This window comes from Spermophilus citellus (genome assembly GCF_964194105.1).
Source record: "Spermophilus citellus genome assembly, chromosome: 8".
Taxonomy (NCBI): Eukaryota; Metazoa; Chordata; class Mammalia; order Rodentia; family Sciuridae; genus Spermophilus; species Spermophilus citellus.
Window position 1 is genome coordinate 3,498,288 of NC_138189.1, and position 26,705 is coordinate 3,524,992.

Below are 26,705 nucleotides of genomic sequence, written 5' to 3' on the forward strand. Positions count from 1 at the left end.
GGCTACTGCCTTCTGCAGGGGGCCACCCATGTGGTCCTCTATGCAGGTCTCTCCCCGCCACAGGAAGATCCATCAGACCCTCCAAGTCCCAGCCACCCACAGTGCCCTCCTGGAGGGTTTTCACCCAGAGGCGCCAAGTTCTCCACCATGACCTGCTGTGCCCAGCTCAGGAGATGATCTGGGAGGCTGTCTCCCTCCAGACCCCTGAGGAGGGGTCCTGCCTCCCCCAGGAGCTCATGGGCAAGGCTGGATTCCTGGGCTCCAGCTGTGGGACACTCGACACTGTGCCAGTGAGGGTGGCAGTTGGCTATATTCTAGATGGTAGAGGGCAGTGCTGTCAGAGAGGCCTGCCCATGGGGTACGGAGGCTTCCTGTCACCCTTGGCTCTTGAGACCTCTAGATGAACCTGGCTGCAGAGGACATGGAGCCTCTCCACTGCTCACAGTCATGTCTTGCTGTCGGTCCCACGGCCTTGACCCCGGCGCAAGCCTATCTCCCGGCCTCCCAGGCCAGCTGCCCCTCACTTTCTGGGCCTCTCTCTGCCCATGTTTTGATCTCTAAGGAGCTGCAAGGAGCCAGGTCTGCTCCTGGCTGTGGTTTGTCCTCTGCCCCTGTGCTCCCTCCCCTTTCTGGGGTCCCAGGTTGTTGCTACAGAGTGAACCCACGAATCACACAGTTTATGCACATTATATCATTAAAACTGGACCACTCCAGAAGCTAGCCCCCTCCTCTCCAACCCCCGCTCCCTGGTTTTGGTGAGCGGCCTCCCCATTCCCTTTGGGCAGGGCATGGGCTCTGCAGAGACCTAGCCATATGCTGTTGCTGAGCCACAGAGATGACAGGGCACACCAGAGCTTGAAAGCACCTCTGGCAGACGGAAGAGGGAGGAGGTCGTACTTCCTGGGGCACCACCAGAGGTGCCAGGCCCATGGCTGGACCGTATTTCAGGAACACTAGAGGCTTCCTGCTCTCTCTCTGAGCCGGAGGTCCAGAGAGCACTCAGGGGCTCGCCACTGCTCCCCCTTCCTGCCACCCTCCAAGTGTCTCTCCCACATGCCATGTCACTCCATGGTCACAGTCATCTCTCTGTAGTGCAGACTAACTGAGCTCCTGGGGGAACTATCTGTTTCCTGCTCAAATCCAGGCTCCTTGCAGTCACCGCTTGCCTCACCTCCCTCTGCAGCCTCTTCTTACCCCCTCCTCCGGCCCCCTTTGCTTCTTGAGCAGCTTCTTGTCACCTCACTCCCCAACACTGTGGCTTTGCAAAGCCTCCTCCTGCTGCCTGGAAGGACCAGCTCCTGCTCACCCCTCAATGCCCCGCAGAGTTGCCCTCTTCCTACAAAGACTCTCATGAGCTGACTTCCCTCTCACACTGTTACATACAAATATCCCAGAACAGACATAAAGGAGACCTGTCCTTGACCTCCAGACCAACCGCAAGCCCACAGAGATGGCAAAGCAATAGTCACTGGCAACTCAGGGCCACTCTGCTGGTGTGGAGGGAGGGAGCACAGTGAGAAGCTAGCAGGAGCGAGGCGGGGCGTCTGGGAGGCCTCCAAGGTAACACCAAGTTCCCCTGGAGTGAGTCCAAGGGGGTGAGTGGGGTCAGCCAGCAAGGGGAGGGCCTTCCAGGCAGGGGAGGCAGCAGGCCAGCCCAGGCCTGAGGACAGGAAGCTGCATGGCGCATCCAGGAGCCAGGCCAAGATGCCGGTGTGAGTCAACCCCTTCCTGGTGCTCCACCAAGGCCTGCTGTGCCTCTGGGAGGACTCCTCCCACACATTCAGGATCAGCTCTGCGCCCTGCCCAGCGCTGCCGCTGCGGCTCCTTCCCTGCCGACCCCAGCCCCACACCTGCCGGTGCTTCCCCACTTCAGCTCTCAGCCACCCACACTCAGGCTACCTGCTGACTGCTGCTCACCCTTTCCTGGCTGGATGCCTACAGCTCTTGTCCTTCCAGGCCTGGGTGGCAGCTCCGTGTCCATCCCCATGGACAGCGTTGGGGGTCCACAGCCTCTGCCCACTTCACAGACTAGTCCTCCTGCAGGGCCTGTGATAGCTGCTAAGCTGGCTTGCTGGCTGGGTTCAATGGGCTGCTGGTGGGCAACCAGGTCACCACACAAACCTCAGGGACCACCTGTCCTCCCACCTGGACGTGGGGCACACCCTGCAGCAGGTCCATGGCGAGCTGGAGGTGAAGGGCCCAGGCTGGGCCCAGGCTACCCACAGCCAGCCACTCCGTGGGAGGAGATTCTTGGACCAGCATTGAGAACTCCATGACTATCCTGCAGATGACAGCACCCTGCCCGCAGCAGATGACTTGCCATGCTTTGAATATGGATAGTGCCCCCCAAAGTCCATCCATAAGGGCTCGGTCCCCAAGGTAGCACTACTGGGACATGCTGTGGACCTTTCAGAGGTGGGGCTTAAGTTGTGGGGGGTGCGCCCTCAAAGGGGACTGTGGGACCTCAGTCTATCCTCTCTCTATTTCCTGGCTGGGGATGTGAGCATTTTGTTACCTCTCCACCAGGAGGGACCACACTCACGAGAGGCCCACACCAATGGGGCCATTAAATTTTGGATTGACACCTCCAAATCTATAAGCTAAATAAATCTTCATAATTCCACTGTCCAAGGATTTCATTGTAGTACTGTGAAGCTAACTCATGCAACTCCCAGACCAAGGGAGACTTGGAGCAAGACCTGCATCTGAGTATGCAGGCCAACGTCAACTACTGGCCAAAGGTACAGGGCAGGCTGACCTGGGCCGGGACTGACCTAGGGATACAGTTCAAACATGTATCTACCCGAAAAAGAGCCACAAGGAGGAAATGAGATCAGTTCCCTGGGGCCCAGGTGGGTGGCCAAGTCAGCATGGCTGTGAATTCTGCCCAGACATCAACCTCATGGAGGTCCTGAGTGACATGGGAAGAAAACATGAAGTCATGGTGGGGAAGGCTGGAGGGTGCCAAAGCCGGGTCACCAGTCAGACCCAGGAGAGGAATCTGGAAGCAGCCGGCCACATGAAGCTGCTCCAGATGACTGGGTCTGAGTCACCAACTTGCATGTACCCGCCGGGGACTTGGGATCAAGCGCAATCACCTCGGCATGAAAGCCACCTGGAAATCATGCTGGACGAACCAAGGCCCACTGTTGCAGATTTTTCAGAGTTGATGATGTGAATTTTTCTTTTTAGAATACCTTTTCACATAAGCTAATCTATTAATGGACTGTCTGATATGAAAGCATCTTTGCATTACAGAGGAAAACTGCTGGTCAGGATTTCTTCTTCTTTATTATTATTATAATAGAATATACTCATAGGTATTAGAGAATAATGAGGTATCTTATTATTCTGCTTTTTGATGTACTGTTGAGTTCTTGGCTGATGTTTTATTTCAGAATTTTACTTCAATATTCATAGGTGAGATTGGTCTGAAGTCAAATGTCTCTCACTGAGGCCTCTAGAAAGTGTGGATGTTCATGTCATCCACAGACTTGGGGAAAACCTTTAAACCCTTTTTAAAAAAGCAAAAACCAACCAACCATAGGAAGTGAAATTATATAAATGAATTCAACATACATATATGGCCTAAATTAGAAAAGGCTGTTTTCCTCCACGGTGTCTGATGGCACTTACCATGAGGCCACTCTCGGGCAAAGGCATGTGCTGATGGACTTGGTGAGAAGGCTCAGGGGTTTCACTCTGGGCAGCCAGCCCATCTGAACTCGATGCTGACCTGGAGTCATCGACCACTGTGAGAAAGAGACATCTGTGCACGGCTCCACCTGTGGAGCGGGGCCGGGAGCCGCAGGCCCTCATCTCTGCCCTCTCACTTGCAGACTCTCCCTGGCACGCGGCCTTTCCTTTCCTCCCCTGCGTTTGGGCTTGTCTTCTCCCTTTGGCCAGCATGCTGGGGTCTTTCTTCTGACGTTATTTCTGAATATCAGAGAAGTTTCTGTCTTCCCTGAAAATGTAAACCAATCTGAACTATCAATATATACCAGCCTGAAAATTGGCATCGTGTAGGTGAAACTGGTGGAACAGGACTTTGGAGCACACACTATTTCTTCCCTGATTATCATATCAGCTCTGTGCTGGCTGCCTCCTGCAGACCATCCTCAGATCCCAGAGCCTGTCCATTGTCTGGTGGGCCTCTTCAAAGGCCCACTCATCAAGACAGCTTCCTTCTCCAAAAGCCTGCAGGTGAAACTTCTCTAGTACACTTGGGTGGAGTCCTATATAATGTAAAATGACCATAAAGGTGACACTTCATCACCACTACCACCTTCAAGGGCAGAATCAAGACGAAGGTTCTGCTTGCTCTCAAGGTTGCAGGGGTTACACAAGGGCATGGATCATGGGCGGCTCCTTGGGGTGTGGCTGCCACAGCTGTACCTGGTGTTGGGGGGTGGTCTTGAGGCCTTCCTGGAAATTGACTTTAAGGGTGAGACTGAAAGGGTGAGTGGAAATTGGTCAGGCATGTAGAGAAGAGTGTGTCAGTTTGGGCCATGTGCTGAGACCTGGGGCCTGGAACAAGGCCCTTCATAGTTACGGGGTCACTCCCTGAAGTCTTCTTTCCTGATCAGTGGGGACATCCCAAGCCACAGTGGGGTCCTGGCTGGAAAGGGGTGCGGAAGCTTCTCGCCTTCATGGAGGAACTTGGCTGGTAGATCCCATTAGAGCCCAGGCTTTCGGCAGTGTGCACGAGTGTGTGTGTGTGTGTGTGTGTGTGAAGGGCGGTGGTCTGGATCAGCCCCTGCCACCGTCAACACGTGTCTGCTTGCCATCCATCCTGCCAGCCTTCTTGGCCTGCCCTCAGGACACCAGCTCCTGTTCTGAACACACAAGTGAATCAGAGTTTGCCCCCATTAGGTCCTAGAGAGGTCTCACCTCCTGGAGCAGAGGCCTACACAAATGGAAAAGTCCAGCAGGTCCATAAGGAGGTGGCTTGGCTACTGTGGGAAAGGGGAGGACTGGGGGGGGGGTGTGAGTGGGGCCGAGAGGCTGTTGACCTAGAAGGAAAGCACGTGGAGAGCAGGCTGGGGTGAAGAAGGAAGCACTTTGTTCTGGCCATGAGTAGTCTGAGATGCCTCCTGCAAGTCCAGCTGGGGTACGGGAGGTCAGGGCTGGAGGGATCTAGCAGAGACCAGAGCATGTGGTTGGTGTTTGAAGCTAGTGACAGTGAGATGTCCTGGAAAGGTGTTCATGCAAACAGCTCACTGGCTCCAGCCAGGGGACACCCTACCATGTCAGCTTGGGCAGAGAAGTGGGTGGGGGTGGGTCCTAGAGGCAGAGGAGAAGCAGCCAGTGAGAGTGTGGTAGAGGAAAACTCAGACCTTGCAAAGCTTGGATTACACCAGGACAGGTTTCCCAGACTGGTACTGGGTAAATGGGGGTGGCAGGTGGACAGAGGGGGGCATTTTGGGCCAGGAATGACCAATGTAATAGGTCTGAGGCAGGAAAAGGCATGATTAGTCCCAACTCCTTTATTGTAGTGGCACCCCCACCTCCACAGAAAACCTTAATTAAGCTTCTCCAGAAATCTTCCCCAAAATTGATTTCAGGACTGTCAGCACAAGAATCTCTACAAAGGAGTTCAATGTAGTCAAACTCCCTATTTCCTGATGCTCTGTCTTCCTTGGCCACTAGCCTGGAAGAGATCAGCACTCCAGGTGCTGAATGCCCTTTACTAGTTTTTCACAAGCATTTATGGACTATCTAACATAAATAACAACATGTATAATAGTTTGTGGAGTGTGTTCGCAAATGCAGAGTGTGCTAAGAAAGACAGATTTTTTAACTAGGCCTCTGGCCTTGGGCTGGGGCTTCACAGAGATGTTTACATTTCAAAGATACAGAGAAGAGGTTACTGATTGGGCTCCATGGTAACAGCTGGCAGGGGAGGGAAGAAAGGGGAGAAGTAGCTCTCCCCCTTCTCAGGTGCTGTCCTTGAAGGGTTAACTTGCCCAGAACAGTGAAAGAAAAAGCTGCTTTTATGTGAACTTCTGCAGACTGTGAACTTCTGAGCCACACCCCCACCCCTTACACATTGGGTCTAACGTTCTGAAACTGCCTGAACTCGCAGTTAGGGGGATTGATGGATTACAGTGAAAGCTTTGTCCTCTGAACCTGGCTATAGCCAAATAAACCTGCTTTCTGTTCTTATTTGGTGTCTTGCCTTGTCTGTCCCCTGCAACATTTTCAGACATTAAAGTGAGATGGAGAAATGGTCCTGCCTGGCAGAACTCCTCAAGGGAAGCCCAAGTTCACTCCATTGCTAACAAACACGGGCATGCTTCGAAATGTTTGCTGAATGACTAAAAGGCAAACGATGGAAGGGACTATGTAACTTTGGGCACCAGATGATCTTGCTTCTTGGGTCTCAGTTTCCCTCTGTAAAGCATGCCTGTCTCTCACTCTCAGTTCTACAACCTGGGCTCGGGGTTTGGGGTGAGCACTGGCTGCTGCACTGAGACCCAGTGTCCTTGTGCTGAGCCCTCCAGCAGCCTCGCAGCGGGCAGCCCCAAATCCAGGCCAGCCTGCCAGACCCCGCCCTGCCTCCCTTTGTTCCCAGGCCCCGCCCCCTCCAAGTTCTTCTCTTCTCATTGGCTGGAGGGCGGGCCCAGGAGCCGGCCTTGGGGCGGGGCGCTGCGGCGGGCGGGGCTGCGCGCGCGTGCGCAGTGTCCGCGGCCGCATCCCCGCGCCGGCCGCATCCCCGCGCGGAGCCGGCGGAGAGGGGAGCTTGCCGAAACAGAGGGCCCCGCCCCGGCTCCATTGTTGAGGCGCCGCGGCTCTGCCGTCTGCCGCTACGGGCTGCGCTCTCTCGGCCGGCGCCCGGGCGGGAGCGGCGCTGCGAGGCGCGGCCTGAGGTGAGGCGGGCGGCGGGGCCCGCAGGGTGGCGAGCAGGGTGGGGGTCCTGGGCCGTGGCGGGTCCCAGGGGCGCCGCCCTGAGCTGCGGGCCGGGGCGGGGCGGGACCGCGCCGGGGACCGACCGGGCAGTGGCGCCGCCGTGCGCCGGGGCATTGTCTCGCCTCAGGGCGGCACCGAGGCCCCGCGCCTGCTGCGACCCGCGCGTGGGGTCCCGGCCGCCCGGCGAGTCGGGCTTGGCCACCGTCCCCGCGTGTCAATGAGGGCGGCCGCGGGCTCGCGCTTGGGGCCCCCTCCCTGCCCTTGGGTGGAGTGGCAGGCTCTCTGGGTTTGTGCCACCGAAGGCACTCGGTGGGCCAGTTCGGGGTCTCCGTGTGTCCTTGAGGGTGACAGCGTGGACCTGCGCCTGGGATCCTTGTCTCTTGTCCCACCGCGGTGTGAGCGGCTCACATCTCAGTGTGTCATTGAGGGTGACAGCGTGGACCTGCGCGTGGAGTCCGGGTCTCCGTGCCCTACCCATGTGCGAGTGGCTCACATCTCAGTGTGTCTTTGAGGGTGACAGCGTGGACCTGCGCGTGGCGACTGGGTCTTCGTGTGTCATTGCGGGTAACAGCGTGGAACTGCGCGTGGGGTCTTGTCTCTGTCCCACTGTGCTGTGAGCGGCTCAGCATTGAGGGTGACAGCGTGGAACTGCGCGTGGGGGCCGAGTCTCCGTGCCCCACAGTGGCACAGTCGATGAGCGACTCTCATCGCAGTGCCATTGAGGATGACAGCGTGGAACTGCTCGGGGGGACCAGGTCTCCGTGTCCTACCTCAGTGTGTCATTGAGGGTGACAGCGTGGACCTACGCGCGGGGGCTCTGCCCCGTCCGCTGTGACTTGTGGGGCTGTGGTCCCTTTTCGCCACCAGCTGTGTGTTGGGGGCGGTGCACCCGCGGGGTGCGCCAGGCTGTGCGGGGGCGGGGGGCGCAGTTGGCCCAGGGCGGACGCGCTGTCTACCACTCTTTGATTTATTATTTGCAGAGTGAGCAGCTGCGGGAGCGGCAGGCTGAGCTCTCCTACCCTAACCGGTCCCAGGGGAGCGCGGGGTTGTCACCGCGGCTAGGACCCGGTCTGGCTGCTGAGTTTCCTGTTGGTGTGGGAGCTGGCTGTGATTGGAGGGAGCAGAGCCCCTCTGCCCAGTGCTTCTTGATTTCTTCCGTTAGCACTAGGAAGAAGGAGGAAACACACACACACACACACACACACACACACACACACGCACACTGGAAAGCCAGATTTAACTTTGTAGCTCTCAGTGCCTGGAGAGGGGAGGAATTTGGCGGGCTGGAAAATGCGTTTGAAGCAGGAGAATCCACACCCAGGGAAAGAGGCCAAGGCAGTTACAGTTGGAGGTCAGATTTATGAAGTCAGCGTTAGGATGAGGTTGGGGGAGGGGGAACCTCCCATCTGGGATGGAGGGGAAGACCTGAAGCTGTCCCTAGGTCCTCTGTGTTTCTCAGCCCCTAAGTGGGATCATTTTCCCTTTCATCAAACGTTTGAAAACATCTAATATGTCCCAGGGAGATTCTCTTCCCCAGCGGTGCAAAATCACACAAAACCGCAGTTTCTTTTTACCGACTATTATGGTTGAGGGAAAACAACAGCAGTCACCAGAAATGCTAATGTCCCACCTGAAATTATTTTTTCAACAAGAGGTGGTGTCCACATAACTGGTCTACAAGAAAGACAAAGCTGTGCTAATCAGCTAGCTGGCACTACTGTAAGATCCATATTAAGCTTAGGGCCCTACATAATCTGTCAGTTCTGTCCTCACCTGTGCTGCTACCCCCAGTTCCAGTCACCCAGCTCCTGCTTGCCCAAATTCCTTTTAGTAGTACCTGATCTTAGAAGCCTTCCCTGCCTGATGTCTTCAGAGACAGTGTGGGTTTGGGCAGTAGGTGGTTAACTGCAGCACAGCTTGAAATATCCTCTGATAGGGAGTCACAGTTTGTGCCCTGAGCAGGGAAGAGGTATAGCGAGAGAGGTCCTGTTTCTATACCCTGAATCCAGTCTTTCATGTTATTGTAAACCCACAGATCCTTGGCTCTCCAAAGGGCTGGCTTTAGATTAATTTTTTTTTCTGTTATTTCCTAGTGTCTTTTGCATAGCACAGAGTACTTGATTGGAATTTATTGAGTCTAATTTTGGGTCTGGAATAAATTTACTGTTTGCTCCTGTAAGACTGCCTCATCTGGGCTTCAGATTCCTCACTTTTGAGGGTCTTAAACCAGATAATTTCTAAGACCCTTAGTTAACCACCTGCTGCCTTAAACCTTTTGCTTTTTTTTTCAACCAAATATAGCAGAGGAAAATTCTCTCAGTGGCAATGGTACAAATGGTAGAGATGTTTGAAAATATGTTCTAAAGAGAAAGCTCCTTTTCTTCCTTTTTAGTTTCTTTTAAACAAGATTGTTTGCTTGGTGTATACTATCTAGTGTTAAGGACAAACATCTACAGTGACCCTAAGTAACCTTTTGGTGTTGTGTATTCTTCACAAGTATGTGATACTTGCAACATCTTAATTCTACCCCATTAGTTTTTTTTTTCCTTTATGAAATTGTCAGGGCAGATTTTTCTTCAGGAGCATTTTGTCAATTTTTAATATGAAGTCTGCCAACTTTAGGCTTTTCTGTGTCCCGATTCATAAGAGTTTTTATTTTGGAGAATCTAAAATAAATAGAATTTTGAGACTGTCTCAAGTAGCATCTACTTGATGGCTTTATATAACAGCTTAAAGCATAGTTTAAAATTACAACTTGGAAAAAGTTGTATCATATGTTAAATGACCTATAAGGGAGCTCCAACTCTAAGGAATTTAAGACCTTAAGCCCCTTTTCAATTTATCTATTTGGTGAGGGGGAATTTTGGTGTGCTTGAGTTTCTTCAAGCCACATGTCTCTGTAGAAAGGGTACACAATTTTCTTTTCCAGTCTTAGTTATTTGGATGATTACAGGGATTAAAAAGAGATGATAGCTATTTGATCAAGTAGTGATGCTACTGTATTATGACTTCACATAAATAAGTAGCACTTTTTGCTTTTTTTGATTTGTGTTGTTTTCTTAATTAAAAAGATTATTTGTTATATGCTCTAGGGGGTTTGTTTAGTTAGGGAATCTCACTTTAGAAAAACTGGATTGGATACTCTTTATGGTTTAACTGAGACTTAACTAGTTAGTGCTTGTTCTTCACTGAGAATGTTTGTTGTTTGTACCAGGCTTGATTTTTATGTTGATTCAATGAAAAGGGGTCTCCTGGAGGGGATGTGTGGGGGTAGAGGAGATAGATTTTGAGGTGTACATTTCAGAATTGGCCTAGTGCTCCTGCCCAGGGCTGGGACAGAGAATGTGACTCATCCACCACTGGAGCACTCCTTGGTTTGATGCCATTGGTGTGGTGTCTGAGAGGTGGCTGTGGCTGCCAGGAGTGTCTTAAACAATGATGATATGTCCCTTTTTTCAGATTATGGTGATTCTATGAATTATCTATTTCCTTTAAGTATTTTTTGCCTACAACTAGAAATTCAGAGATTTTTTTTTTCTTAGACTTTAGGTCTCAGTCTTTGTTTTACCCTTCACTCCTGCCTTCCTTGCCTGCCCAATGGTTTTCTCTTTCTTTTTCATTGTCAAGTTCTGATTATGTAGATGTTTGTTACTGCAGGCTGCTCAAAACCTTTTTCAATGCTGACAGGATATAAATAAGAATAGTATATTAAGGATAGCTTACACTTGTTCTTTTGCTCAGGGGACTCAGAAACTGGCTCTGAAAGGCTTTTTGTTAAGTCCAAGTTCTCCTCTGAACTTCAGTTTTGTCATCCATTAAGGACGTTAGCTGTTAGTAATGCCTGTTCTGCCTAACTCAAGAGATTTTCTGAGGGTCACATGAAACTATGAATGTACCAGGATTTTCTAAGTTGTAAAATATTGTGTTGACAAAGATTAATAAAACTGTCATTAATAATTTAATGCATCCGTGTTTTCTTTAAAACTCCAAATGTTTGATATTCTCTAGAACTTTAGTGTGTGTTAGGCAGCTTCATTTATGGTTTTAATTGGCCAACATTGTTTGATATGCATTCTGGGGCATCCCCAAGTTCATGTTCAGTTACCATTCATCTTTTGTAAACAAAATTATTTGAATGTGCACAATTGAGCCTTTGATAATCTGTCCATCTGTTTACCTCCCCACGAGTCTTCCTTTAATGAAGCAGAGTTTCTTAACATTTTGGTTCCCAGGTGAGCTGTCTTGAGGTGGGGGAAGGCAGGGGCAGTGCGAGGCCAAGGTAGGGAGAGCATTCACCTGTTGGTATGTGGAGCAGTAGTGCCAATGAGCTGCCTGGCTGTGGCACCATGGACGGTGTGGGTGACCCTCTTCACCTCAAGCCCCTTCTAGAGCTGTTTGTGACCAGCTTTTCTTGGCCCTCTCCCCTTTGTCGTCATCATCTTTTGCTGAGGGCTTCTGATGCCCTAGACGTCAGCGGCAGGAGGAACACAAAGACAATGAACCTGGCACTGGGCTTACGTTTTCTGTGCAGATATTAAGTCGGACCATGACATGTCACATTGGCAAACATTCTGTGGATGCAGGGTCGCAGTGACTCCTGGGAAGAGGGGTGCTCCCAGGCAGTGGGAAAAGCAAACCTGGATATGTCTCAGTGGTTGAGTCTTGGCAAGTGCTGGGAGAGGTTCCTCTGGGTGATTGGGGTCAGGTTGGTGAACACACACCTGCATTTAGTCCCCTTTGTGATGTTGGGAGTTTTTAGTAAGACAGGTATTGGTAGGTATATAAGTTAAAAGAAAGGCTTTTGTAGGTATTCTGAGAAGTTTATAATTCTCCAAATCAGTGTTTGTCAGGACAAATCTGTAATCCTTTGTCTTAGATGGAATATGACCAGCCCTGCCTTTTGATTTAAGGAGGCTTTTTTCAATGCCCACATTGTCCCAGCCATTCTGTTAGGAATTTATTTTTTTATCAACATCAGTATCAGTTTTCTGTAGATGCTCTAACAGATGGCCACAAATTTAATGGCTTAAAACAATGTACATATTACCTCATAGTCCTGTAGGTTAGAGGTCTGACCTGGGTCTCACTGGGCAAAAATCAAGGCACCCTCAGACTTTTGTCCTTCTTGGAGTCTCTGGGGAAGGATTGCTTCCAAGCTCACTCAGGTTGTTGGCTGAATGAGTTCCTTGCAGTTGTGGGACCAGGTCCCTGTTTCCTTGCTGGCTACAACCTGGAGTCCACCTTTAGCTCCTAGAGGCTTCTTTCTGATCCCTGCATATGACCCCTCAGATCAGAAGCAGCAAGGACTGTGGAATCCTGCTCAAGTTATTGACTCCCCCATTTCATTGCTCTTCTTCTTCCCAGAGAAAATCTTCAGCTTCAAAATGCTGGTGTGTTTAGATGGGGCCACCTAGGATATCCAGGAAAATCTCCCTATCCCATTATGCCATGTAACACGACATAGTCCCAGGTTCCAGGAATTATGGCCCCCGATGTCCTCGGGGGGCTGCCGCCTGTCCACCAGAATGAACTGATCCTCTTATTACAGTATCCTGTGCTATTGTTAGCCTTGGTTAACAGATGCTTAAACTATGGCATCAAAATTTTAAGCAAATTGTCAGGAATGTTAAGAGCTCTCTTAAAGGACAAACCGATTGGACTTGATGTGGGGCTCTTGGTGGGGTTGATAGTGTGGAGGCCTTTCTGTCAGAAACAGAGCATTCTGGTGTCTTTGCGGCCTTTGAGTGGGCTGCTCTACTTCAGTCATTATGTCATTAGGTGTTAGAATAATTCCTCCTCTGGAAGAACCGTGTGGGGACTTGGGGACTGTGCCTGCTCAAGGCAGAAGGGTCTTCCTGGGATAAAAAGTGCATGATTCCTGTCTCTTTCTAGAATGGACACTGTGGTTCACACTCCTGTGTTTCAGAGCCTTGGATTGTTTTGAGGTGTAAGAGCCCAGTAAACAAGGTTTGCACCTTTTTTGAGGCTAGGTGAATCTGGAAGGAATCAGAAGCAGTAACTGATGGGTACCAAGTGTTTTAAGACCAATCATGACCTCATTTGACCATGCAGGGGGTTTTGATAATTTCTTTTTTTTTTCCTGCATAGTAAATTACAATCTCTGCTCTGAGATAAATTTCCTTTAAGAAACCAGAATCTGGGCTGGGGTCTGTTTCAGTGGTAGAGCACTTACCCAGTACACACAAGGCCCTGCTTCCAACCCAGCACTACAAACAAAAATGAAAACCAAAAGCAAAACAAGAAACGGGAATCTATAATCCTAAGGTATTTAACCTGGCCTTCAGAAATTTATAAAATCCTGTGTAAAAGTTTGTGTTCACGTGCCTATGTGTGTTTACTAGGAGAAGATTTATAGCTTTCTCTACATTTTCAAAGTGGTTGGATTCCAAAAAATTTAAAAATCCACTACATGGTATAATATTCTTATTGGTCAAGCATCAGATTCTGTGTACACATTAAAAACCCATTTTTAATAAAGTTGTACAGGCGCATGGTTTTAAGAGTCAAAAGTTCTCCAAGGCTTAGAACAAAAACATACCAGTTACCTGCCCTACCCTTCAGCCTTCTCTACCCAATCTGAGCCCCAGAGGCCATCACTCAGCATTTTAACTCTTCCTTCTGGAGAGTGTGTGTTTAAGCATCCGGTTATAGGAGGAGAGGGTTTAGGGCTTTTATCCTGTCCTCTGCTCCTGCTACCTACTTCTTTGTCCCCCGGGATAATTGTGTGAAATATACATTTGGTCTTTGTCCTGGTTCCTGGCCTAGAGCTCCTGAAGTGCTTTGTGATTTCTGAGTGACAGGGGTGATAGGAACATCTTTCCTCATAAATTTGGTCTTAGTATCCAATTCCTGACAAAAGAACTTCTAAGCCCTTGGAATCACTGGAGTGATAAGGGTGTGTTTTATATAATAATGAGATAACTGGTGGCAAGCCGACCCTAGACGTCTTCAGGCTGGGGACTGGCTGCCAGAAAGACCAAGGCATGATTAGAGGGTTAGACATTTCAACCCCCGGCCAGCTCAGGGGAGGGTGCAGTGGCTAGAGGCGGATGGATTTAACTTGCCAGCCCACATCAAGAAGCCCCACTGGAGAACGGGTGGTACACTCAGGAGGCACAGTGCTCATGTCAGCTTGTGCCCTGTCCTCTGGGCTCTTTCCCCTGGCTGCTCCTGAGTTGTGTCCTTCATAATAAATTGGTGATTATGAAGTGTTTCCCTGAGCTCTATGGGCTGTTTTAGCAAGATCTCAAGCCCAAGGAGGGGTTGTGGGACGCCAGGATGGGTAGCTGGTTGGTCAGAAGGATGAGAAACCTGGGCAAGCTGCTGATTTCTGCAGTGGGGCAGACTCCCTGGTGGACCGAGACCTTCACCTGAGGGATCTGATGCTGATGAGGATCGATTTGAGTCGTAGGACACCCAGCTGGTCACTCAGTGGGTTGGTGTGGGAAAACCCACACAATTGGTGTTGGAAGAGTTTTGTGGGTCAAAGTAGATCGCAGTAATTTTTAAAAAATTTTTGATTAAATAAACATTCAGCAGCACTTACTGTGATTACGTAAATATTATTTATGGATAAGATAGACTATTTTAAAAATATTTATTTTTTAGTTATAGGTAAGCATAATATCTTTATTTTTTAATTTTTATGTGGTGATAAGGATGAAACCCAGTGCCTCACGCATGCTAGGCAAGCACTGTACCTATGAGCCACAACCCCAGGCCTGAGATAGTCTATTTTGGTCACATTTCTTTCATAGTTCTTTCTTTTTTCTTGAGTTAACAATTGCCCCATTCTGTTTGTTTGCTGTCTTGTTTTGTCTTTGTTTGGATCCGTCAGTCACTCATTCACCTCACTCCCAGGAATGCAGATCTCTTCCTGTGTGTCATGTGCATCGGGACATCTCTCCATTCCATCCTTCCTGGGCCTTTTCTTCTTCCTGCTCTGGCTGGGTCTGCAGCCCATTTGTCCCCCAGTGGTCTTTCCTGTCTGTCTCCCTGAAGATTCATTTCACCTCTTTTCTGGGTTGGATTCCTTCTTTTAAAAAAAGCTCTCCCTTACTTTGGTTGAGCATATTTACCTGTTAACTTCCTGTTTTGCATCTTCTGTAACATTTAATGTTTTCCTTTCTCATTTAGCTGATAGCTTGGCTGAGTATAGAACTCTGGTTCAGAAATGATTTTCCTGTGGAAATCTGGGGGCTCTGCTCAGTTGACCTCCAGCTTTCGCTGTGACGGTCCCTCCATGTGTCAGGACGATTCCTTTGCACTCAACCTGCGCTGTTGTCTGTGCAGTCCCTTGTGTTCCTGGTGTTTGGAAGCCTCTTGACAGTCACACCATGATGTGAGCAGTTTTCATTCATTGTTGGGAACTTGGACCTTCCCTCTGCAGGAGCCCCTCCTGTGTTCTCAGCACCAGTTCTCCCAGGAGCCTTCTGTCCCAGAGCGCTGGGAGTTACGCCCCGAGGGTAGTGCCCCAGGAAAGCCCCCAGACCCCCCATTCTTTTGTTTTCCTTTCAGGAGATTCCCCAACTTTTGCTCTGGCCCTGTTTTGACATATTTTCTTTTTAGTTGTTGTTAAATTGCAGATGGACACTATTTTTATGTGGTGCTGAACCTGGTACCTGGTGCGTGCTAGGGGAGCGCTCCACCATGAGCCGCAGCCCCAGCCCAGCCCTGTTTGGACAGTTTTGTTGGTATATTTTAAGTGTTAAGAAATCCTTTGTAGTATCTGAAAATACATATGAAATATGTGTGTGTATCCATGCCGTTTCTTGTTTCAGACTTTGTTAGCTATTTTGTTTATTTTTTAATTTGTAAATAAGATTATATGCATTTATGATGGGCAGCGTGCTAACCCTGCCTGCCCTGTGGTGTGGTTACAGCAAGCAGGTAGCTGTGCCTCCTCCCTCCCACCTGTACTCCTGTCCACTGCTGTGTCCTGCAGCTCCGGGCTCCCTCGTCATCTGCACATCCTGGAGGAAAGGCCTTCTCTTTGGTGACTCTTTGGCTGGCCTGTTGAATACAGGCATTTAACAGGAGTTTCACAACACTGCCACAGTTTGAAGGAAATGCCCTTTCCCCTCCATTGTCTGTTTTCTAACATGGAAAGCATGCCTACCCTGCGGAGCTTGGAGCTATTAGAACACAGGCCTGTGCATCCTCGAGCTCCTCCCTTGAAACACTTTTGCCCACCTAGGGCCACAATGTAGCCCACTGTTGCCCTCCACTTGTGTCTGCGAAGTTGTCCAGCTGCCCACTGGGCTCTCTGGTGGCTGTGCCACATGAGGCGTGGACTACTTTGTTTCCTTGTTCTTGACCCACACATTTTAGTGACTGGTGTACAGTGTTGCTGGGTAGCACTTCTGGAGGGGAGACAGGTGGCACTGGGACCCATCCCCGCCAGGGTCCTTTTTTCATTATAAAAATTGTGAAGCAGATAATGCGAGATGGCAGTGATATTCTTGTCATAGATTACAGCATGACAAATAGAGTAATCTTTCGCCATGGTGGGCACAGCTAGTTTGGGGCAGAAGTCTAGCATGGAGATTTTGTCAGAGGACCTTTAGAGAAATGGCTTTTCGGGTCTGGACATGGTGCCCCCTGGGGGTGTGTGATGAATAAACAGTGATTCACCGATGACCACAGTGGAAAGAGGATAGTCTTGAAAATAGTTTTGGAGTCATCAGTTTTTCACGACACTCGAAACCTCTAAGGCTTTCCCAAAGTTTGAGGACACCCTGATTACTGATTTAAACTCCCTGATGTGGGCACACATGTGGAGAGGACAATTAGGATGAATCTTGAGGACATGTGGTACCGTGTTTTCTTTTTTAATCCCCCCCTTTCCTACTTAATTCAAATCATGTGCCCTGGGAGGTCAGAGCTCACTTGAGGTTTTTCTCTGGAGGGTTCTTTGGGTTTTGCTGTTCTGAAGAGCAGCCCTCCAGGCAGCAGAGATGTGCTGAGTCTCTAGGCTGAAGGAGGCCCTAAGTCCTTGGTGCCACATGGAGGCCTTTTGGAGCCCCTGCCACCCTTACCTCCTCCCTGCCATCTCCACTGTGTTGAGTGCCTCCTCCAGGCACTCTGGCAAGCACTTCCATTTATTATTGCTTTTAACCAACCTTTCTTTCTTTCTTTTTCTTTTCTTCTCTTTTCTCTTCTTTCTTCCAGGGATGGAACCAGGGGCGCTTTCCCACTGAGCCACATCCCCAGCCCTTTCAAATGTTTTGTTTAGAGCAGGGTCTCTCTGAGTTGCTTAGGTGCTTAGGGCCTTGCTTTTGCTGAGGCTGGCTTTGAACTCCTGATCCTCCTGCCTCATCCTCCTGAGCCACTGGGATTACAGGCTTGTATCACTGCACCTGGTGCTTTTTAATATTTTCAGCAACACTATTGGGTACATATGTCCTGTTTTTGCAGGTAACAGCATGAGATTGTTTCACTGAACCACTTGCCCAGATCACAGAGTATGTGCTAGTCACTCTCCAAAGCCACTGCTTTTAGCTCACAGGCTACGTGGCCTCTTTTTCTGTGGCTTTTCAGTGTCTCTAGACCCTGACACTTGATGACTAATGCACATGAGAACCATTGTCTCCGAGCTGTCCTTGGCCCCACTGAGACGGGCCTGCAGCTTTTGGTGGGCAGTCTGTCTCTGTAGCCCTTGGTGGGTCTTAAGTGTCTGTGTTCTCCTCCTGCTCCTTTGTGTGTCATCCAGCAGTCACGAGTGTCTCCTTCCTGTGGAAGATAGGTCATACTCCTGCCCAGGTGGGGCTTCAGAGTGCTGAATGGACAGTAGATGTGATGGTGTGGTCAGAGCAGTGGGAGCAAGTGCTTGGGGGCTTCAGCGGGAGTGTGGGGCCAGGGAGGGAGGGGTGTGGCGTGTTGGAGCTAGGTGAGGAGGAACTGGATTGCCAGAGAGCTGAGAGCTGAGGCTGTCTTAGACCTGGGAGACCAGGGGCCAGTCTCACTTGATGGCCTTTCCTGGCTTCCCTCCATTCTCTGTGCAGGCCAATAGGCTATCCACACAGAAAGCAGTTGCCTAGACATTGTCCCTGCCCTTTGATGACCATTTGTGCTGCTGTTTAGCACCTGGGCCTGGGCCTCCCACCTGGTTGGACATCAGTCAGCATGGTGCCCAGGAGTGATTGCTCCTGTCCCTAGAGGCTCTAGCTCTACATTCATTTGGAGAGGACAAAGAAAGCTGCTGGGCAGGGTGTGGAAGACATTGGGCCTGAGACAATGAGCAGTGCACTGAATGTGGCCTGAGAGGGGTGGCCTGACAGGACAAGCCTTGCTGCTGCCCACTCCCCCTTCCTCCCCTGAGAGGGAACAAACTTTTGCAACTCTGTGGGAGGCATTGCTGGAACCTCTGCCATGGCCAGCTGTCCGTTATTCCCAGGGCCTTTGGGGTGTGGTTAGGTGCGATGGCAGAAGCAGGGCAGGTTAGACCTGGGTGGGCATGCTGGCTCTGCCATCAGTTTTCACCAGAGAGTGAGTGTGGACAAGTCCTCCAGCATTTTCTGAGCCTCTTGCTGTATGAGAGGGAAGCCCTGTGCCCATTGCAGGAGGAGAAGCAATGGAAGAAGGCGAAGCTGGAGTCCTGGAGTGTGCTGGGCACCAGTGAGCACTGGACACTGCTAAGCATTGTGATCCTCCTATCTCAGCCTCCCTAGGCTAGGATCACAGGTGTGGCCATGGCTCTGGGCATAAGGTGGGATTCATCACTGTCAGAAGAGTGAGATCTGGACTCCCACTTCATGTTAGCACTTCTCGAATCGTGGGTCATGGAGAGCTTCTGGCGCCTTGTTGGATGGCGCTGTTGGCAGTTTAACTTTGGCTGTGGCAGCAGGTGGAGAGATGTCTTGCTGTCATGTGAGAAGTGTGGCCGTGAAGCCCAGCGGGGTATGAGGTCCGGCTCTGTCTGGACTTTGTGGGTGGTAAGGAAGCACTGGCACTGGAACATCCTTACTGTCTCACAGGAGGGACTAGAGCTCGTCCTGCGACTTCACCCTAACCCAGAACAAGTCCATCACGGTCTGAGGGCTTTTAGTTAGAAACCACATCATCTAGCTGGCTGTTTGAGGCAGATTTTTATGCATATTTGGCTTAAAATTGTCAGTTGAGACAGAAATATATAAATAGGACAATAAGCTGACATTCGTACCCTCCCATTGGCCATTGTTGATAGTTACATAATAATTCCAGACATTTTTTGTGCATTGGAAATGTGGTGTGAGAATCTGGGCGTATTTAATAGTGGCTAACAGTTATTCATTCACTTAACACGTATTTATTGAACTTCTATGTACAAGTTCCATTCTAAATGCTTTATGGGTGACAACTCATTGGATTTTTACAGCAGCCCTACCATTGTCACCACACTACAGTTAGGAACGCGAGGCCGAGAGCCAGGCACCTTCTAGCATCTCCCAGCCAGTTGGTATCTAGTAGGGCAGAGACCTGGGCCATCTGGCTTGGGAGCGCTTGACATTTATTATGTTTGTCTGCTGAAAGCTTGCCACCAACAGGTGTGTGTTTGCTCTGTGACCAAGCCATGTATATAAGGTGTCTTTACCCCTTTAGGCCTAAACCTGAACTTTGGAATCGTTCTAAACCCTGGCTGGGTCCCTGAGGGCTGAACACAGGGACCTTTCAGACCTGCCCGAGGCCCTAATCTCTGACTTGAATGCTGAGCAGTGAGGTCTGGCTTAGCTGCCACTGCCTTCTCCTGGGTGGACTGCTTGAGAAACTCAGGTTCCCTGGAGGCCAGTGCAGGCAGCCTCTAACCTGACCAGGCCAGGTGTGGGTCCACACCTGCTGAGCAACATTCTCAACACCAGCCCAGATGTTCCTGGAGAGGTTTTGTGGGCAGGGTGGGGCAAAGTGTCCTTTGTAATATACTGCTGATAACAACGTCTGTTTCATTTTGAAGAGGACAGGCCCATCCAAATCTGCTAAGATGGAAGTGTGGGCAGTTGAGAAAAACTTCTTAATTATGGATCATACAGTGTGAGGGTTAGAGGCCACCCACACCTACATGGGAAAAGCAAAACAAATACTGATGTGGGTACTATGTGTAAGTGTGGGCCCTCACATTTGGTGTGAGTTCAAGATGCCTGGGGGTTCCTTGGCCTTTCTCTGAAATCTCCAGTGTTCCTTCCTAAGGCACGGGCAGCCTGAGAAGGGACCCACAGCTGTTGGGCACCTGGCATTTGTCAGCTGTGGTACCTGAGGTGTTCCATTTGATACAGTCTTTCAGGGAATGTGTTATTAAGATGAAGACAGAGGCTTAAGGAAGTTGACAAAGTTGTTCACCATGGCGTCCTTATAAGGGGAAATTGAGATACTGGGTGAGCCACGGGTTTGATTGCAAAGCTCCTGATCTTTCTGCAGTGCTTGGATTCTCCCCCGACTGCGGGGAGTGGCTGCCTTCTCTAGACTTGGACTCTGCCACACGGGGCTTCTGAATTATACGGATTGACCATGTGGAGAGAAGCCCCTCATTTTCTTTGTGGAAATAAACAGAGATAACCCACTCGAGCAAGGCAAGTGCTGGCCACTGAGTCACCATAGCTGGCAGATGCCCCTGCAGTGGGGGCAGGGCAGCCGCATTGGAAAGGGAGGCTCCAGCTGGGTCTGGAGGCTGGGGCTCTGGGAAGGAGCCTGCTCCTGGGTGGCTGGTGAGGGGCTTATCTGGGCTCCTCTGCCTGGTCTAGAATTGGAAGCAAGGGCAAATGGTAGGGTGGCTGTGGGCTCGTCATCGGGCTGTGCCATCTCGGACGACTGCTGCAGAGCTGTCCTTGGATCCTGGGTTGTCCCTAGAGATGGTGCCTGCCCTCCTGTGAGTGTGCTCTGTCAGGTTGGCCTCCTGGCTGTGCCATAGCCAAGGGATGGATTCTAGCAGGGCGCAGGCCATGGTCCCACCTGTTTCCATGTGTGGCCTGGCTCTGCCTGTGTCCCCAGTCTCTCATCTTTCTTTTGTCAGTAAAATACAAGATGAGAAATTGGCTGTGTTGGGGGTTTCTAGATGTCTGTGTGTCCTGGAAGAAGTCTGTCACGTTTGAATTTAATCAGAGTGGTTGTCACGATTGGTCATTAACCCTGAGGGTTTAAAATAGGAAGCCCACCAGCTTCCCCTGGGCCTCACGGTGCCCTCTGCCCACTCTTAGAGTCTGTGCTCATCCACAGCTGCTCCCTTGGGTGTCCCTCTGACTCCCTGTGCATCTCATCTTTATGCCTTTTGTTGTTTGTCAGCCTAGGTATTTCCAGAACCAGTCATGCAGTTTATTTTTGTGACCTGTGTTGGTACGAAGGTATCTGTGGGCCGGGTCACTTGGAAGGGATCCTAGAGATCCCCTGGGCCAGCCCACAGATCCCTACTGGGTTATTGTTGGACTCTGCTCAGAGACACGGCAAGCTCTTTTGGTGGCGAAGTCAGAAATGAAGTGCTGCACTCTCTGTCACAATGGCATTGCAGGACAAGTTAAGTGTGTGGCTTGACGTGCAGTGTTTTTATGACTGGCTTTCATTCATCTCTGCTTCTGACTTGTTATTATGGAAATTTTTGAATTGGCCTTTATGTGTCATCAGAGATATAGAGCATTAATGTGTTCACTTATACAGTATTTTTTTAATTCTTTCCATTGCTGTTTTCAGCATGATCAGCAGGACTTTGCTATGGGCTGTCTTGTGCTCCCCAGATGCATGTGTAGGGCCCTGGCGCCCAGCATGAGGGTGCTAGGAGATGGCCTGGGGAGGTGCTGGTGCCCTGGTGCCCAGTGTGAGGGTGCTAGGAGATGGCCTGGGGAGGTGCTGGTGCCCTGGTGCCCAGTGTGAGGGTGCTAGGAGATGGCCTGGGGAGGTGCTGGTGCCCTGGTGCCCAGCGTGAGGGTGCTAGGAGATGGCCTGGGGAGGTGCTGGTGCCCTGGCGCCCAGCGTGAGGGTGCTAGGAGATGGCCTGGGGAGGTGCTGGTGCCCTGGTGCCCAGCGTGAGGGTGCTAGGAGATGGCCTGGGGAGGTGCTGGTGCCCTGGTGCCCAGCGTGAGGGTGCTAGGAGATGGCCTGGGGAGGTGCTGGTGCCCTGGTGCCCAGCGTGAGGGTGCTAGGAGATGGCCTGGGGAGGTGCTGGTGCCCTGGTGCCCAGCGTGAGGGTGCTAGGAGATGGCCTGGGGAGGTGCTGGTGCCCTGGTGCCCAGTGTGAGGGTGCTAGGAGATGGCCTGGGGAGGTGCTGGTGCCCTGACGCCCAGCGTGAGGGTGCTAGGAGATGGCCTGGGGAGGTGCTGGTGCCCTGGCGCCCAGCGTGAGGGTGCTAGGAGATGGCCTGGGGAGGTGCTGGTGCCCTGGCGCCCAGCGTGAGGGTGCTAGGAGATGGCCTGGGGAGGTGCTGGTGCCCTGGCGCCCAGTGTGAGGGTGCTAGGAGATGGCCTGGGGAGGTGCTGGTGCCCTGGCGCCCAGTGTGAGGGTGCTAGGAGATGGCCTGGGGAGGTGCTGGTGCCCTGGTGCCCAACGTGAGGGTGCTAGGAGATGGCCTGGGGAGGTGCTGGTGCCCTGGCGCCCAGCGTGAGGGTGCTAGGAGATGGCCTGGGGAGGTGCTGGTGCCCTGGCGCCCAGCGTGAGGGTGCTAGGAGATGGCCTGGGGAGGTGCTGGTGCCCTGGCGCCCAGCGTGAGGGTGCTAGGAGATGGCCTGGGGAGGTGCTGGTGCCCTGGTGCCCAGCGTGAGGGTGCTAGGAGATGGCCTGGGGAGGTGCTGGTGCCCTGGTGCCCAGCGTGAGGGTGCTAGGAGATGGCCTGGGGAGGTGCTGGTGCCCTGGTGCCCAGCGTGAGGGTGCTAGGAGATGGCCTGGGGAGGTGCTGGTGCCCTGACGCCCAGTGTGAGGGTGCTAGGAGATGGCCTGGGGAGGTGCTGGTGCCCTGGCGCCCAGCGTGAGGGTGCTAGGAGATGGCCTGGGGAGGTGCTGGTGCCCTGGCGCCCAGCGTGAGGGTGCTAGGAGATGGCCTGGGGAGGTGCTGGTGCCCTGGTGCCCAGCGTGAGGGTGCTAGGAGATGGCCTGGGGAGGTGCTGGTGCCCTGGCGCCCAGCGTGAGGGTGCTAGGAGATGGCCTGGGGAGGTGCTGGGGCCAGGCGAGGGCTGGCAAGGTGGGGGATGGGATTAGTTCCTCACAAGAAGAGCTGCTACAGAGCTTCGTCCCTGTTATGTGGAGTCAGAGTGAAAGGCAGGGGGCCCTCCCTAGAGTGAACTGCTGGCTCCTTGGTCTCACACATCCCACTTCCAGCCAGGAGAGATGCATTTCTCTTGTTTAAACTGCCCAGTTCTTTTTTGTCACAGCAGGCTGAGCAGACCAATGTAGACAGGGCTCTAGAATATTGGCGATGCCGTCCAATATGGTGGTGCCTTCCTGTGAGGACTGAAATGCCCTTGCTTCTTCCCCAGGTGGCCTCCTGTCTACATTAGGTAGCCTCCTGCTTCCTGTTGCCCTCTCTGTCTGGCTGTCTTACATATCTGGATTGATTGTGCTTTTGGCGTTCTGCATCTGTTTGCTGTCTTCGTGATTGTTATTGAGACGAAGCTCAGGGATTTAGCTTGGCATTCAGGGCTTGTGATCAGGGTACAGTCTTTAAGTTAGGGTTTCATTTTTTCAGTGACCGTCATCAGCTTTCTGCTCTGGCCAGTGGCTGGAACCCTTTCCTGCAGCCCTGTCTAGGGGCTTTGTCCTCTCGTGCCTCTTGGTCTTTGCAGGTACTGGCTCCTCTTGGAACCCTGTGGCCACTCTTGCCTCTTGTCCCTGCAGGACTTGAGGCACTCCTGCTCAGGATCCCTTCTCTGACACCCAGACTGCAGCTACTCTCAGCCTTAGACCTCTGATAGTCTGTAACTTTCCCTTATTTAATGAGCACAGCAGTCCTGAGTTTTAGGTGGGAGTAGTTCCCCAGTTTTTCCAGCTATCAGTCCTTTATTCTGAATCTAAGCAGCAGAATGACAGCCACAGGCCCTAGCATGTCAAGAGCCCATCCTGGTCCCAGCACTGCTCCCTAAACAGCACTGTTTAAGCATTTATGGCTTTGTTTTAAAACAGTTGTTGGTGTAACCTGCATGCTGTGCCCTTCCAGCTATGTTGATCCGTGTCAGGATTGCTCCCACCTCAGGGTCACAGCAGTGCTGTTGTCCATGATTCTTGTGTATTTGCAGGAATGTGCTCCTTGGGTGCTCCTCGGGTGGCTCCCTGAGGCCTGCTGGGTGGGGGCGTGCACCTGTCAGATGGCACCTTGTGCTGCAGTTCCCTCAGGGAGCGCCAGTGCATTGTCACCGTCAGTGTGTAAGTCTGCCTGTCTTCTATATCTTTGACAACACGGCAACAGGAGTTCTCAAACAGGAGTTCTCAAACGTTCCATTCTTTGTCAGTATTATGCATAGGTTAAACAAACAAACAAACACCTCTTCACTCTCATTTTAAAGAGCAGGAAACCAAAGCTAAGAAAGATTAGATAATTGCCTGGTCTCATAGTAAGCTAAGGACTGGTTAAGCAAGGACCTGAATTTAGTGTTCTAATTTCAAGATTTGCTTTCTTTGGAGACAAGATGTTATAAAACACACATTGCCCTTAATGAGTTAGTAAATATATACTGTTCTGCCCCTCTAATGGAGAGTCCAAGCCTTCTCTCTAGAAGGGAATTTTAATATTTAGAGAATTATTTATTAATTACAGAACTGAAAATGTAGTGCATTTAAAAAGGCCATGCATATTTTTCTGTTTTTTAACCTCAAACTACGTAAGTTGTTTTGGACTTCTCGATCCTTTTGACGTGGAGGTTTATTCTAGGGGAGAAGTGCAGACCACTTGTCTGTTGGGAATTGTTGTCATCTTGCTGAGAGAAAGGTAGGTAGCCTGGTTAGTAACTTTTAATTGGCTGAAGTCTTTTGTGCTCAGTGCATTTTCTACATGGCTGTCAAGATTATTTTGGGAAGAAAGTACAGGGTTTAGTCATCCTCCAAGAAGGGTGATCCCAAATTTGGATAATTGGAAACCAAATTACAAATTTGATACAGAAAGATTGTGCATAGTAACTGGGTATTGTCACACTTTCCAAATACATAAATTGAATGATACAATTCATATACTCTTTGAATAGTACAGTTTGTGTGTGTGTGTGTGTCTGTGTGTGTGTGTAAGTGTGTAAATGTACATTTATGATCTAGGAATCAAGTAACACTATTTTAAGATAGCATTTTTGAAAAATTCAAAATCTCTCTCATTCTAAAAACATGGAAATTTTACCCCTTGTGCTTAAGTATGCTCACATTTACTTGATGGTCCTATATTTTACTGGGGTCTGTTTTGAATTGTGATCAGTCTCGGATCTCTGTGCAGGCAATTGCTGTGTCATTGGGCCACTGGTAGCCAGTGTGAACCCCTGCACCCATATCCAGATTCCCTTTCTGGTGAATGGCCCTAATGTCTCACTGGGCATTACTCTTTTCCCAGTGACATGAGTGTGGGACTCTGGGCCAAGCAGCTCCAAGGGAAATTGTATTTCTCTTCTGTGGCGGGGCATGTACTCAAGGCAAGCAAAACATTTCAATGAAGTTTTTATGGGCCGAGTACCAGCATTCTCCTGGGAGTTGGGAGGCCTGCTTTTGGTTCAGGCCATAACTAATACATTACTGAAGATGGGTCCTCCCTTACCCTGTTCCTGTCTTGATAAACACAGTGGCGGGGGACATGTTTCCAAGGTCCCTCCTATGTGGCTTTCCCTGCCCCAGGAAGCCCTCTCTGCAGTCCTGGGTCCATCCTAGTACCATGTGCTCAGGGTTAACTTTGCTCAGTGACTGTCATTTTCCGTAAGTACCTATTGAATGTGTTCAGTATGTCAGGTGCCATCCCAGGAACTTTCCCGAGAGTACTCTTGGGATGGTGGCACTGGGGGAAGTCAAGGTACTGAGCCCTGTTTGTGAGAGGGGACCTTGTAGGGAGATGGTGCCCTGAGAGGAGGCTTCTCGAGGAGCCTGGTAGCTTGTGTTCCCTAGAGGCAGGGTCTTGGTCTATTCTCATATGAGCCATCTTCGAGATACTTGGTTTTTATTTTTACCATTATTCCAAACTGCTTCAGTGAAGGTGGAGGGCTCCTGCCCCTCCAGTCCTCCTGCCTCCTGTGGGAGGGGGTCCCCTGGCCTGGAGTGGGCCGTAAGCAGCTGCTTGGGTATCTCACTAGGTGAGTTCCGTGCTTGTTGGGTCAGATCAGGCTGTTTGCATGGGAGGAAGCCATGGGACTCTTTGTGGGTTTTGCTGAGGGCCCAGGAGTTGGAGCCGGGGTGGAGTTTGTCATGGAGATACATGCTGAAGGGCAGCGAGAAAGTTTTCCAGATGTGGAGATAAATGACAGTGTAGTGGGATCCGTGTGTGCAGTTGTCCTTCTTAGCCATGGGTAGTTCTTCAGCAGGTGGCGAGGGTCTGCACACAGAGGCACTGTGTCCCTGCCACATGTTGTCCTGCTGTTTCTGCAGGTTTCATCTGGTTGTCTCCCGTGCAGAAGGCATGGCATCAGTTTTGGCCACCAAGTGTTTATCGCAGCCGGTGCCTCCTACGTGGGTCACTTTGTGCTGTGGTTCCTCTGGGGGGGTCGTAGCTCTCCTGCCCACACTGCACTGCCCCTTTCCAGGTGTGGCTGACTTCTGTACCTTCAGAGAGCTTCCGCTGGGTGGCTGTGCAGTGCACCATGCCCCTGGGGTAGGGTGACCCCAGGTAGGTTGTGACCGCTTCTGGGCAGGAGTCCTGAGCCAC

The 26,705-nt window shown here is 51.0% G+C and overlaps 1 protein-coding gene across 1 annotated transcript in view; it reads left to right on the top strand.

Annotated features, from left to right (window-relative positions):
- The first annotated feature begins 6,688 nt into the window (after positions 1 to 6,688).
- The window catches only part of AFAP1 (actin filament associated protein 1), a 130,420-nt gene continuing 110,403 nt past the window's right edge, over positions 6,689 to 26,705 (top strand). The window contains exon 1 of the mRNA XM_081303130.1: positions 6,689 to 6,869. The gene's annotated coding sequence lies outside the window, so the exon portion shown is untranslated. The remainder of the gene's footprint in view (positions 6,870 to 26,705) is intronic.